We start from the raw sequence: 12,058 nt of genomic DNA, 5'->3' as shown, positions 1-12,058 counted from the left end.
GAAACATAGCATGATCCTATGTAAGATCAGGTTAAAGTGCCAACTCAAGACAGGCGAAGTAACAGTGGGAGTGCTTCACAGTGTGTCAGTTCCAAGAACACAGTTTGTTCTTGGGAATAACGCAGCAGGATCCAAAGTGAGAATGCCACCCATTGTTGTGGAACTGGGGATTTAAAAGAAAACATTTAGCCAGACTGTGTAGCAATTTGATCCCACTGTCATACGTCACAGCACGAAGCAAAAAAGAATTGAGGTTCAGTTAGTGAACATCCTGTTTGACGGAATGTGCAGGAAAATAAGACCTGAAATGGCAGAAGTCAGGCAGAAATGATTGGCTAATGGACTTACAGTAGAAAGACAAAACAAAAAAAAAATCTTTTTGTTGATGCATGCACATAAAAGGAGACAGAGAATATTGTGAAGGTTATTATCTGAAAGACAGAGTCTTCTGAAAAAAATGGAGAACATGGCAGGTTAGTGCAGAGCAGAAATGTGCAGAATTGTATCAGAAAGTGTTGCTGGTAGCATACAGACAGGAAATCCTTCGGGAAGCACAAGAACTAACAGTAGGAATTTACCGAGAAGACGATGCTGAAGACTGTACAGAAGACTCAGGCAAAGATAGGGAAACAATTCTATTGGCCTGGGATACGAAAGGATGTCGTTAACCTTTGCCATACCTGCCAATAGGGAGGTTAGCCACGGTCAATAATAAAAACCATCACCGTTTTTTAACAATTTCCGCATTCCCTGATTTTTTTACGTAGATTAAGGTTGATTGTGTATGTCCTCTCCTGGGAATTAAAAGTGGAATTGTGCATACTAACCATAATGGAAGTGTCTACCAGATTTCCAAAGGTAATTCCATCACGGAGCATTGAGACAAAAGGGGTGAGAGAGGAGTTGGGATCTTTCTTCACGCGTTATGAGCTACTCAGAAATAGTCAACAGACGAAGGGTCGGATTTTAATGCCAGGCTTTTTAAAGAAGTCAAGGATAACTTAGGCATAAAGCACATTAAATCGAGTGCGTATCATCCTGTATCCCAAGGCACTTAAGAGCGTTGGCAGACCATGTTGAGACCATCCTTCCAATATTACCAGAATGTTTTGGATTAAAAAGTATTCCATTCGCATTGTCTGCCATTAGAAATGTCCGAAGCGAATGTACTGAGTTTACTTTATTTGAGTAAATATTTGGACATGAAGTGAGAAACCCATTGCAATTGAGTAAAGCAAAATGACTTGTCCACGGTCGGAGATCTCACACATGGATTATGTCTCGAAGATGAGGGGTTGATTAAATTAGTCGGTGAGTGAGCGAGACAGCAGAGAATGAAGCAGGTGGCAGATGCAGTCTCTGAAATTCCGATATTTTCCCGTGAAGATGACGTATTCGTATCATTACGAGTGACAGGAGATTCCTTCAAGGCCAGTTTTAGTGGTCCCTATCAAATTGAGAAACAGTTGAATCGAGTGAACCATCTGGTAAAAATACCAGACTGGAAAACAAAAATACTATATCAGGTATGTCCTGTGAATATTTTTAAAACTTATAATGACAGGGATAAGGAATTAAAAAAAAACAGGAGTTAGTTACTGCCCCTCAGAGTGAGGAATCAAATCCAGATGTTGTGAAGGTTGATGTGCCTCAAGATATGTTCAAAAATTATCTTAGTTCCGAAACCTGACAGGACTCACCAATTTGTGTGGATTATCAGATGGTCAATGCCGTAACAGCAGCGGACTCATACCAATCATCGAGATTGCAGGGGTGCACAGAGAAAGTTGGAAAATGTGGTTATATCTTCAGGACTTACTGCGTGGCTATGGGCAGGTACCTTTGTCAGAGAATGCAAAAGAATCCTCTATGCTTGTAACCCCCAAATGGACTGTATCAATTCCAAAAGACGCCCTTTGGAATGAAGAACGCACCTGCCACATTCCAAAGACTCATCAACAGAGATGCGGCTTGGTTAACAAACTCTGCAGTCCGTGGCATTTGGTCTTCCCGATATAGACAAGACCACATTGGGAGCACTGAGTACAGTAAACTGGGTAGAGGTGAACTTCTGTCTCACCTGAAAGGACTGTTTGGGTTTTTGCATGTCGGGGAGGAATGCAGTGTGCTGGCAGGATTTGCATCTTTTCCGGTTGCAGATGAAAGTACCATCACCTGACAACATTCCGAGCCTTTGTCTGTTCCCTTCCAGTCCTCTCATCGATCATTCATGCTTCCCACCGCCTATATTCAGTCATCCCACCGACCAACCATGTCGTAGCCTCTTCTTAAGTTCACCTGTCCCCACATCGTCTTCCTGCCCACCCAACCCTTTTTTCTAAGTCACAGAGTCACACAGCATGGTATCAGGCAAACCACTCCATGCCGATTCTGTTCCCAAACTAATCTAGTTCCACCTGACTTTACTTGGTCCATGTCTCTCCAAAATATTTCATATGCATGAAGTGAACGAAATGCTCTTTAATCTTTGTTACTTTACCTGCGTTCACGACAGTTCTTTGACAGTATATTCTGCACACGAACCACTCTCTGTGAAAAGAGTTGCCCGTCATGTTCACTTGAAATCTTTCTCCTCTCACGTTAAAAATACACCACATAGGTTTGAACCCACCCGACCCCAAGGCAAAGTCACTTCTCAAATATCTTTTGCATGCCTCACATAATTACATAGACCTCAATAAGTTGAGCTCTCAACCAACTACTCCGCTGCCTTTCTGGTCTACTTGGAACAGAAAATATCTTTACTTAATAAAACCGAGCATCGTTACGTTATTAATTGCAAAATTGCAAAAACCCTAAAAGGAATATTTCAATTTGTGAGTCTGAAATTCACTTTGTAAGTAGCAGTTTATTTGCATTTGAAACTGGATGAAAAGTATGAGTAATGATTAATCTCAGGAACAGCATGGAAATCTCTATTGTTCTTTTTTAAGTGAAGGATCGTATATCATGGAGAATGACTGACCAGTGTTCCTGCACTGAAAGTTTGAAAGCACTAATTGCCACCACCCTCTTGACATTTGTTCTGAGTCAATGAATAACTTCTTTCTTTGTTGTTCAACCACTTCCTGGAATCATACCATTCCAAAGACACCTTTGAGAACTTCAAGTATTTAGCGCCATAAAACCCACTGCTACCTGCACATGTCCAACCTTCCCGCGATGGAGCAATACTGTGACGCTTCATCTACTCATCCAAGAACTGTTTAAAGATTGTAAGCTTTCCCGCCTCAACTATCCATCAAGGCAATTCATTCCAAAGCCCCACTGCTCTCACAGTGGAAACAAATACCTCAACTCCACATTAATCCGCCTAGTTTTCAACTTAAACATACATCGCCCTTTTTGCGTCCCTGCAAGGAAATGTTCCACCACCAGTTGTGACATAACAGTGGGAGCTAAAACCTGATCAAATCCAAAGATTTACAACTCTGGATTGGATTGTGTATTGCAGACATCTACCTCAGTGGGACTAAAGGTTGCTTAATGCGAACATTGCAGAGACAGAAAAAAATCAGTTTTAAAATGGCAATGCACATGTCTTGTGAGAACAAGAAGAGGATACTGCGGACAGAGATTTACTTTACAATTAACTCAGTGTTGTTCCTGCACGAGGAGTAGTTGATGGAGTCAGAGCAGAGAAAGCTCTTGGTATGGAATAATCAAATAATCCACTCGACACCCAGAAATTCATGTCTAAAATCAAAGCGTTTATTGAAGCTACACTGATGGTAAGAAACACTCTGTAAATACAAAGGGCTTCTTCTACAAACGAGAAAAAAAATGCACATTGTTCTAGTGTGGTTTCATTCCGTCTTGAACATTTACAAAGCAGTCATGTTATTAATTAATTATGTACATCTCCAGTCAGTCGAATAATATCTCTGAATGTCGAAGATGGGCAGGCATGTCCTCAATCCTTAGTCGTCCATTATCTCGTGACATTTCCCAGAATCTCTTATGTTCTGTCTTCCAGATTTTCGAAATGGACACTGTATTCAAGTACATTCCTGCCTAGACATTTCCAGCCTCAGCATGTTAACTGTCAAATAATTGGATACCTTCCCATCATTCAGGCTCATTTTAAATTGCTTATTCAACTCGTTGCAGTAAATGCAATATAAAACTCGCTTTTACTAACTGTTATAATATCTGTTACAACACATTTATGTGATCAGAACTAAAAATGGAATTCTTTACCCAACAAGGTATGACCGTTGTGTTTCTTGCCAGATTTACGAGACACCCCTGTTTTTATTCTTGGCTGTCTTTATAGTGTTCATTCAGACCATACTCCAAAGTCGGTCAGGTTCTGTACTTACGACTCATATCTCCACGTAATGATAAGGGGGCTGATTTTCGTGTCTGAGGCTGGTTTGCTCGCCTAAGTTTATTTGAATCATTTCTCTCAATTTTTGGTTTGTATCGAGGTGAATCAACAACTGATTCAGAAACTTACATCTACGACCATTTGAAGGATTGTAACTGGAAACTACTATTAGTATTCTAGAAAGGTTCACTCATTAAATGACGTGTGGGTATTTATGTCTTCAGCATAAACAACTGCAGCTGCATATTCTATGTCAGTTAAGTTACCGTGGATCTACAAAGCGAATATTATTGTCCTTGTGAAGACTACATTAATCAAATATTTTCCCAAGCATGGGAACTATTGTTCAGCATGTTCTGCTGCATTAGTAATATGCAGCCATTAGCTATTTTGTGCTGCTCAGTCATTAGCACCCGGAACAAGCTTCACTCAAAATGTAACCTCATGTTGTAACAGTGCCTCGAAGTGTTTGATGGGACATTGTAAAGGGAGGTTATAAAAGAGTAGAGGGCATGTAATCTAATTTGGTACCAGCCGTTGCAATATTTTATGATGGCATTGAAAAGAGAAATTTACTTGCTTCTTTCAAAAAAAGAATATCGTGGATGTTATCCTGCATTGAAGCCTGTGTGATACCTGCATTAGATATGTTTGATGTCGAAAGTGCAGTGGGATTTTATTGTAGAACGAAGACTGTGGTGTAACTGTCCTGGACGATGTTGCGGGTGGTCTAATCAATAATGAAACGCATGGTGAAATTTGCACGGGAATTTCAAAAGGGTTTCTGACCATTGCTAAAAGTTGAGACGATGATCCAAACTCTAATGTCCAGAAGTGACAAGCCGTATTGCTCTCTGTGAAACACAGCAGTTTCTATTATCCTATCGAAATTTATCATCACCTCAAATCTTTTCTGACGCCTCGAAGGTTTGACGCCGAGTTTGATCCAGAGACTTGAGCAGGGCAGGCTGAAAGCTTTTTGTTGGCAGAACCTAGTTGAAAATACTAAAATTGGAGTACTTTTCTAACGAAGGAACTTTTGTATTCTTTATTGTCATGTTCTTTGTTTTAATAAAGTTATGATTCTTTCAAGTTTGCAACTTACCCTACATACCCTGTGTGTTAGACGGCACAAAAGTGGCAACATTACAAACTTCACTTCACTCATTCGAGTGCACGTCACAATTAAAACTAATTTAATTCAATTCTAAATTCCAGGTATTTAATACTTGGATTGAATCAATTCAACTTCCAATCACTGCATCCTAATTGTACATTTATCGCTCGGGTGAATCTCGGCTGCAATAAAAATCATGTGGAATCCTAATTCTATTCTCTTTCTTGCTTTATGTCATTCCTGGGCTAAGATCAAATGGCTAAAGTGAACAAACCTGAATTGCGTGTCTCATTCCTTCAGAAGCATGTGCCGTGTCTTGCAGATTGAACCACATCTCATAATTTATATATTATCGTCTTTTCACCTCCTGTATGTGAAATACAGAGAGATTTGCTTTTTTGGTGTTTGTACTAAGGAGAACGATATGAAAGAATTGGTCAAATACTCCAACAGAACAGGGCAGAGAAGGCATAAATTCTGTCAGCACCGGGTTGGGGGACGAATTGTTGTCACAAGCTGTTTTCGCTCATGCACTCATTCCTGTGCTGTAGAAATGTTAGTCTTGATTGCAAGGAGTGGGAGTTGAGAAGTGATATCTAAGCGTATATGCAGGGTACGATGGATTTAGACACAAATTACAGAATCGATTCAAAGTTGTAGTGGAATAGAATCATATAGCACCAGTACAGATTCTTCACTCTACCAGTCTATGCCTACCATAATCCAAAATTACACGAGTCCGACTGGCCTGCACCGAACTCATAGCCCTGCAAATATTTTCTATTTGCATAGGTCCCTAAATATTGTTTAAACTCATCACTGTAACCACATCCACCACTACCTCTGGAATTTCATTCCTCACACGAACCACGTTCGTGGACTTACACTTGGATTTCCTGTCTCTTTTTAAATCATTCTGCGTTTACATTCAAAATATGCTTTCAAATTCTTGAATTGCCCCACCCAAGGGAAAAGACAACTAAAATTCACCTTATCTCTCTCCCTCATTATTCTATACACATGTATAACGTCAGATCGCAACCTCCTGCCCTCGTTAAAGATATTCCTTTATCAGTCGTGCAACGCCGCCACCCTTTTAACCTCCATTGCCATCACAATTGAAACATCTCAATCCTAGGACATTGACCTGCCAGTCCTGCTCCTGTTTCAGCTTAGTCTCTGTAATCCCAGTCATGTCACATTTCCAAGTGCTAAGCAAAGGCGTAACTTCATATTACTTGCCTATTATACTTCCCGCACTGAAACACACACATTTCAGACCAGGTCCCCTGTTGTTTTCAGCATCGTTCCTTTGCCTGTACTTGTTCTGAGTAAAATTTGCCTTTGATTTCCATCTCACCCTCAATTTCTGCATTTACTACCGTACTTCTCTTGTTCCCATCTCCCTGCCAAACAAGTACCTTCCCAAACCACCATTCCCCAACCACACCATGAAAACTGGTTCTGTTCATGCACAGGCATAACCAGTCGTTTTTGTGCAGGTCCCACCTCCCCTAGAACCAGTCCCAATGATCCATAAATCATAAAACCTCCCCACCGCAACATCTGTTCAGCAACTTTTAAGTTCTCAAAACTGTACAGCTTCTACTCTAACTAGCTCATGAGAATTTTAGATATCCTGAGTTAACGATCTTTGGTCCGACATTTCAAATTTCTTCCTAGTTCTCTATATTTTGCTTGTCGATTCTCATCTTTTTTTTACCGATGTTGGGTTCTTATTATTGTGTACTGTGACCACTGACTCTTCGCTCTCCCTCTCCCCATCAAGAATGTCCTGCAATCGCTCCGAGACATCCAGCACCCTAGCACCTGGGAGGCAACACGTCATGTTGGATTCTTGTTTGCTGCCACAGAAATGTCTATCTATTACCCCCTTATAATTGAATGCCCTATAACTATCCATTTCGATACCTGTCTCTCCACCTCCTCTGCAGCAGAGACTATCATGACGCCATTAATTAGGTTGCTGCTGTTATTGGCTGAGAGGACATTCCATAAACAGTAGCACGAACGGTGGATTTGTTTTGCCGGGGAATATCCATATTCCTGCGTTGCCTGCTTTGCTCTCCTGTTCTGCCTGGTGATCACCCATTACCTTCCTGCCTGTGAAGACTACGGTGTGACCACGTCTCTATACCTGATATCGTGCTGAGAAGGTAAGACAAGCAACCATTATCGCTAAGCTTGAACCCCTTAAAAAATTCACTGGCAGTTACCTCTATACAAAAGAGCGAAACAAGTTTCAGCTTTTGTGGCACTACCTATGACTTTACCAATTTAAAGTATGAAATATTCACCAGCCTCATCTCAAAAAAAATAAACATAAAATTATGTAGGTATTACCCTTTTGTGCAGTGTACATTGAAGATTTGGACATTTTTCGTTACACAAAAAGGAAACGTTAAGAGCATGTAATGGCCTTGTTCAACAGACATCAGGAGGCAAGCTTGTTGGTAAATGCATCACGACCTGACAAATGCCCAAATCACATTCCTAGGCCATATCATTAGACAACGACAGGTTTCTCATTGGGATGTGAGAAACATGTTTATTGAGGAGTTTCCCATAGCATCGACAAAGACGGAAACACTCCACTTCCTGACTGTGAGTAATTTTAAAGAAAACTGTTGTTACACATTTATGCAGCATGTTTCTCCACTGACCGACTTGTTGAAGAAGAGCATCAAGCTTCTGTTAATGAATGTGTGTCAAATTGCAATGTGACAGTTTGAAATCTTTGTCCACCATCACTCCAGTATTAGTAAAAAACAATTAAGTAAAGGAATTTAGATTGGGAGCGATGAGTGAAGTGGCTGTACACTTGAAAGAAGGTAATGTGAGTAAAACGAGACTTACTGGATTTTTTTTCCGAAAGCTTAATGTTCTTCAAAGGAGGTATTCTACTAATGAGAATGAGACTGGTGCTGGTGGTGCAACATTTCAACATTTATGTTGCCGATACAGTTTTGTATGTAGAATATAATCCCTTATTTTATCTTCACATAGAATTGTGAGGATAAAAATACCAATCTATACACATGTACGCTGTTATTATGACCTTTAGATTTTAAACTTAAGCATTGTACAGCACGAGAGAACATAACTTCCAACGCATTGTCACGACTGAGATGAAGGAGGCATTCAATGATGGAAGAAAATAAATGAAATGAACTCGTTTTTTCAGGTGGAATAATCAGTGCAAATAGAATACGTAGCACTAATCACGTGAGATTAAATGGTTTGAAAATAATCATTGTTGTACCTTGATTATTACTTTTTAAAGATGAAGAATGACAGGAGTGTCCTTTTTGAGAGATTTGTGTTGTGGTGTTTCTCTTGCAGTGAGGTTCTCCTAAAATACTGCCCATATGTCTCATTCCACCATGGAATTAGTTATCAACTTCTGATTTCGCCTTGTTGTTTTCTTTTTAAATGATACACTCGAACCATGAATGGGTGGGTCAGTGTTCACACAGACCCAGGGAGGTTATTGACTTGCTTTCAGTGAGTCAGTAGGCTTCTGCTGACTGCTAACGTAAATATTTGAAACCTTGGCTGATGAAAGCTGTGGCGATGATGTCACAGGCAGAGAGACTTCTTAAAAATCAAAGAGAGCATCCTGTTTCTGTCTTCTGGACTGGTGACAGGTTGTATGTAAGAACCATAACTATTTAGCTGTGTTGCATTTTTGTAAACAGATGTTTTTTTTTAAATGGAATCCGACATGTTTCGGAACGGTTGATGATTTTATTTCAACAATAGATAGGAATCTCAAATATTGCAACAGACTTAAAATTATGCCAAATCATTTTCTTCCTTATATTTTAAAACTGTGGTAGGAATGATGTTTGCCTTTATGAAATCAACTGGTGGATTAATTGAATCATAATGTAAAAGTTAACACATAGGCTATCTGCTCACAATACTTAGTTGGGAGGTATGATGACAGTCTGGTGTTGTCTCTCACAGGAGAGTTGAGAATCGGCGAATGAAACAAATTCCAATGGGAGTTATGTACTGGTCTCCAAACAGTAGATAGACTATTGTTAGAATACAAATCAGGAGTTGGAAAAGGCATGTAAATTCAGGCAAAATTCAGTTATTGTGGGATACTCTAATATGCAAGTCGACTGGGAAAAAAAAGTTCTGTAGTGGGTCTCAACTAACAGGGCGGCACAATGGCTGACTAGTTCGTAATATTGCCTCACATCACCAGGGAACAACGTTTTGGTTCCACATTCGGGCGTCTGCTTGAGGACATTTGTGCATTCTCCTCATATCTACATTAGTTTCATTCGAGTGCTTCGGTTTCCTTCATTGTTCCAAAGAAGACTGTAGGCCTGTGGCCGGTGGATTGCCACAAGAAGCAGTGCTGGGTCTACTACTTTCCATCAATTATATAAATGATTTGGCTGTGAGCATAAAATGTATTGTCAGTATGTTCAAAGATGGCACTGAAATTAGGGGTGTTGTGCACAGTGAAGAAGATTACCTCAAATTGCAACGAGATCTTGATCGGATGGGCCAATGGGCTGTGAAGTGGCAGATGGACTTTAATTTAGATAAACGTGACATGCAGCGTTTTGGGAAACCAAATCTTAACAGGACTTATACACATAATGGTAACGTCCAAGGGGGTATTGCTGGAGTGCAGATTCATAGCTCCTTGAATGTAGAGTTGCAGCTAGATCAGTTAGTGAAGAAGGCATTTGGTACACTTTCCTTTATTGGTCAGAGTATTGAGTACAAGAGTTTGGAGTTGCAGCTGTACAGGACATTGGTTAGTACTTTTTTGGAACATTGTGTGCAATTGTGGTCTCCTTCCCATCGGAGAATGGTGTGATTCTTGAAACTGTTCCGAAAAGACTTAGGAGGATGTTGCCAGGGTTGGAGAATTTCAGCTATAAAGAGAGGCGGAATAGGCAAGGGCTGTTTTCTCTGGAGTGTCTGAGACTGAGGGGTGATCTTATATAGTTTCATAAAATCGTGAACGGTATGGATAGGATAAATAAACAAAGTGTCTTCCCTGGGGTGGGGGAGTCCAGAACTAGTGGGCATAGATTTAGGGTGAGAGGGGCAAGATATAAAAGAGACCAAAGGGACATCATGTTCACGCAGACGGTTGTCCGTGTATGGAATAAACTGCCAGTGGAAGCCGTTGAGGCTCGTACAATTGCAACATTTAAAACGCGTCTGGACAGGTAGATGAATCGGAGGAGTTTGGAGGGATGTTTTCTGAGTGCTGGCAACTGGGACTGGATTGGGGTGGGATATCGTTCAGCATGGGCAAGTTGGACCAAAGGTCTGTTTCCGTGCAGTACATGCCTCTGACTCTGTGACTGTATGTGCAGTCTTGGTGGATTAGTCATGAAAAATTCGAGGTTACAGTGAAATGTTTGGGAATAGATCTGATGTGATGAATATTGACATGTTTAGAGTTGGAAACGTCTATGCAGATAGAATGCCAAACGCTAATCTCGTGAGAATAAAGATCTTGAAAATGAAATCCTTTGTGTATATAGATTGTTCTTTTTTTAAAAGATGAAGAATGATTGGACTGCCCCTTTGGAGAAGATTATTGTTTGTGTTGTGTCGCATTGGCTCTCAAGTAAAGGAGCAGCACAAAGGCTGAGTTGTTTATTATGTTGCCTCACATCACCAGGGACAATGTTTTGCTTCCACCTTCGAACTGTGGGTGTTTGTACATTCTCTCTGTATCTGCATGGGTTTCATTCAGACGCTTCAGTTTCCTTCATATTCCGAAGATGTGCAGGCTCGGTGGATTCGTCAAGAAAAATTGGGATTTATAGGGAGAGGGTGCCATGTTGATCTGGGTGGGATGGTGGGATGTTCTTCAGAATGTCAGTGGGACAAATGGCCTTCTTCCACGCTTTCTTAATTTCAGCAATTGGCGTTTGATGCAGCTTGTAGGCGAGACCACTAGAGAACAAGTAATGCTGGATTCTGTTATGTGTAATGAGGTAGACTTGATTTTGGTGCTTAACGTGAAATAACCCCGAGGAGACAGTGACTGTAAATTGAGAGAATCCATCCTCTAATTGGGAAGGAAGAGTCTGACATCGGTTCGAACTGTATTAAAATTGAGGAAAGGTAATGATAAAAGCATTTGCATGGAGCTGGCCCGAACTGTTTGGAATGGAAGTCAAACGTGGCATAAAATTGCACCGGTTTTTTGTGCGTAATTCTGCTGGGGGCCGAGTAGAAATTAAACTCAAGAATGAATAAACCAATGGAGGGAATAGAAGGAGCGCCATGGTTGATGAGACAAGTCAACGACAGGATTAAATCACAAGAATAGAATCATACCATTTGGTACTGATTGTTGGGAATCCAGAGGAGAGGCAACCTCTTCAAAGTTAGCAGAGGATAACTTCCAAAACTGCAACAAGGGGACCGAAGATGAAAGAAGATGTAAGGTAGTTTGTGATACAAAAAGATTGAACGAAATGTTCAGATATGTACAATCTAAGAGAGATAAGAGTGAACATATGTCTCTGAAAAATAAGACGAGGCAAACGAGAATGTAAATACAAAGAAGCTGGAGGAAT

The sequence above is a fragment of the Chiloscyllium plagiosum genome, unplaced genomic scaffold (genome assembly GCF_037043375.1).
Source record: "Chiloscyllium plagiosum isolate Xiang-an unplaced genomic scaffold, Cpla_swu_hap1 HiC_scaffold_48, whole genome shotgun sequence".
Classification (NCBI taxonomy): domain Eukaryota; kingdom Metazoa; phylum Chordata; class Chondrichthyes; order Orectolobiformes; family Hemiscylliidae; genus Chiloscyllium; species Chiloscyllium plagiosum.
The sequence above is the reverse complement of the archived record's forward strand: the minus strand, read 5'-3'. Positions refer to the sequence as shown.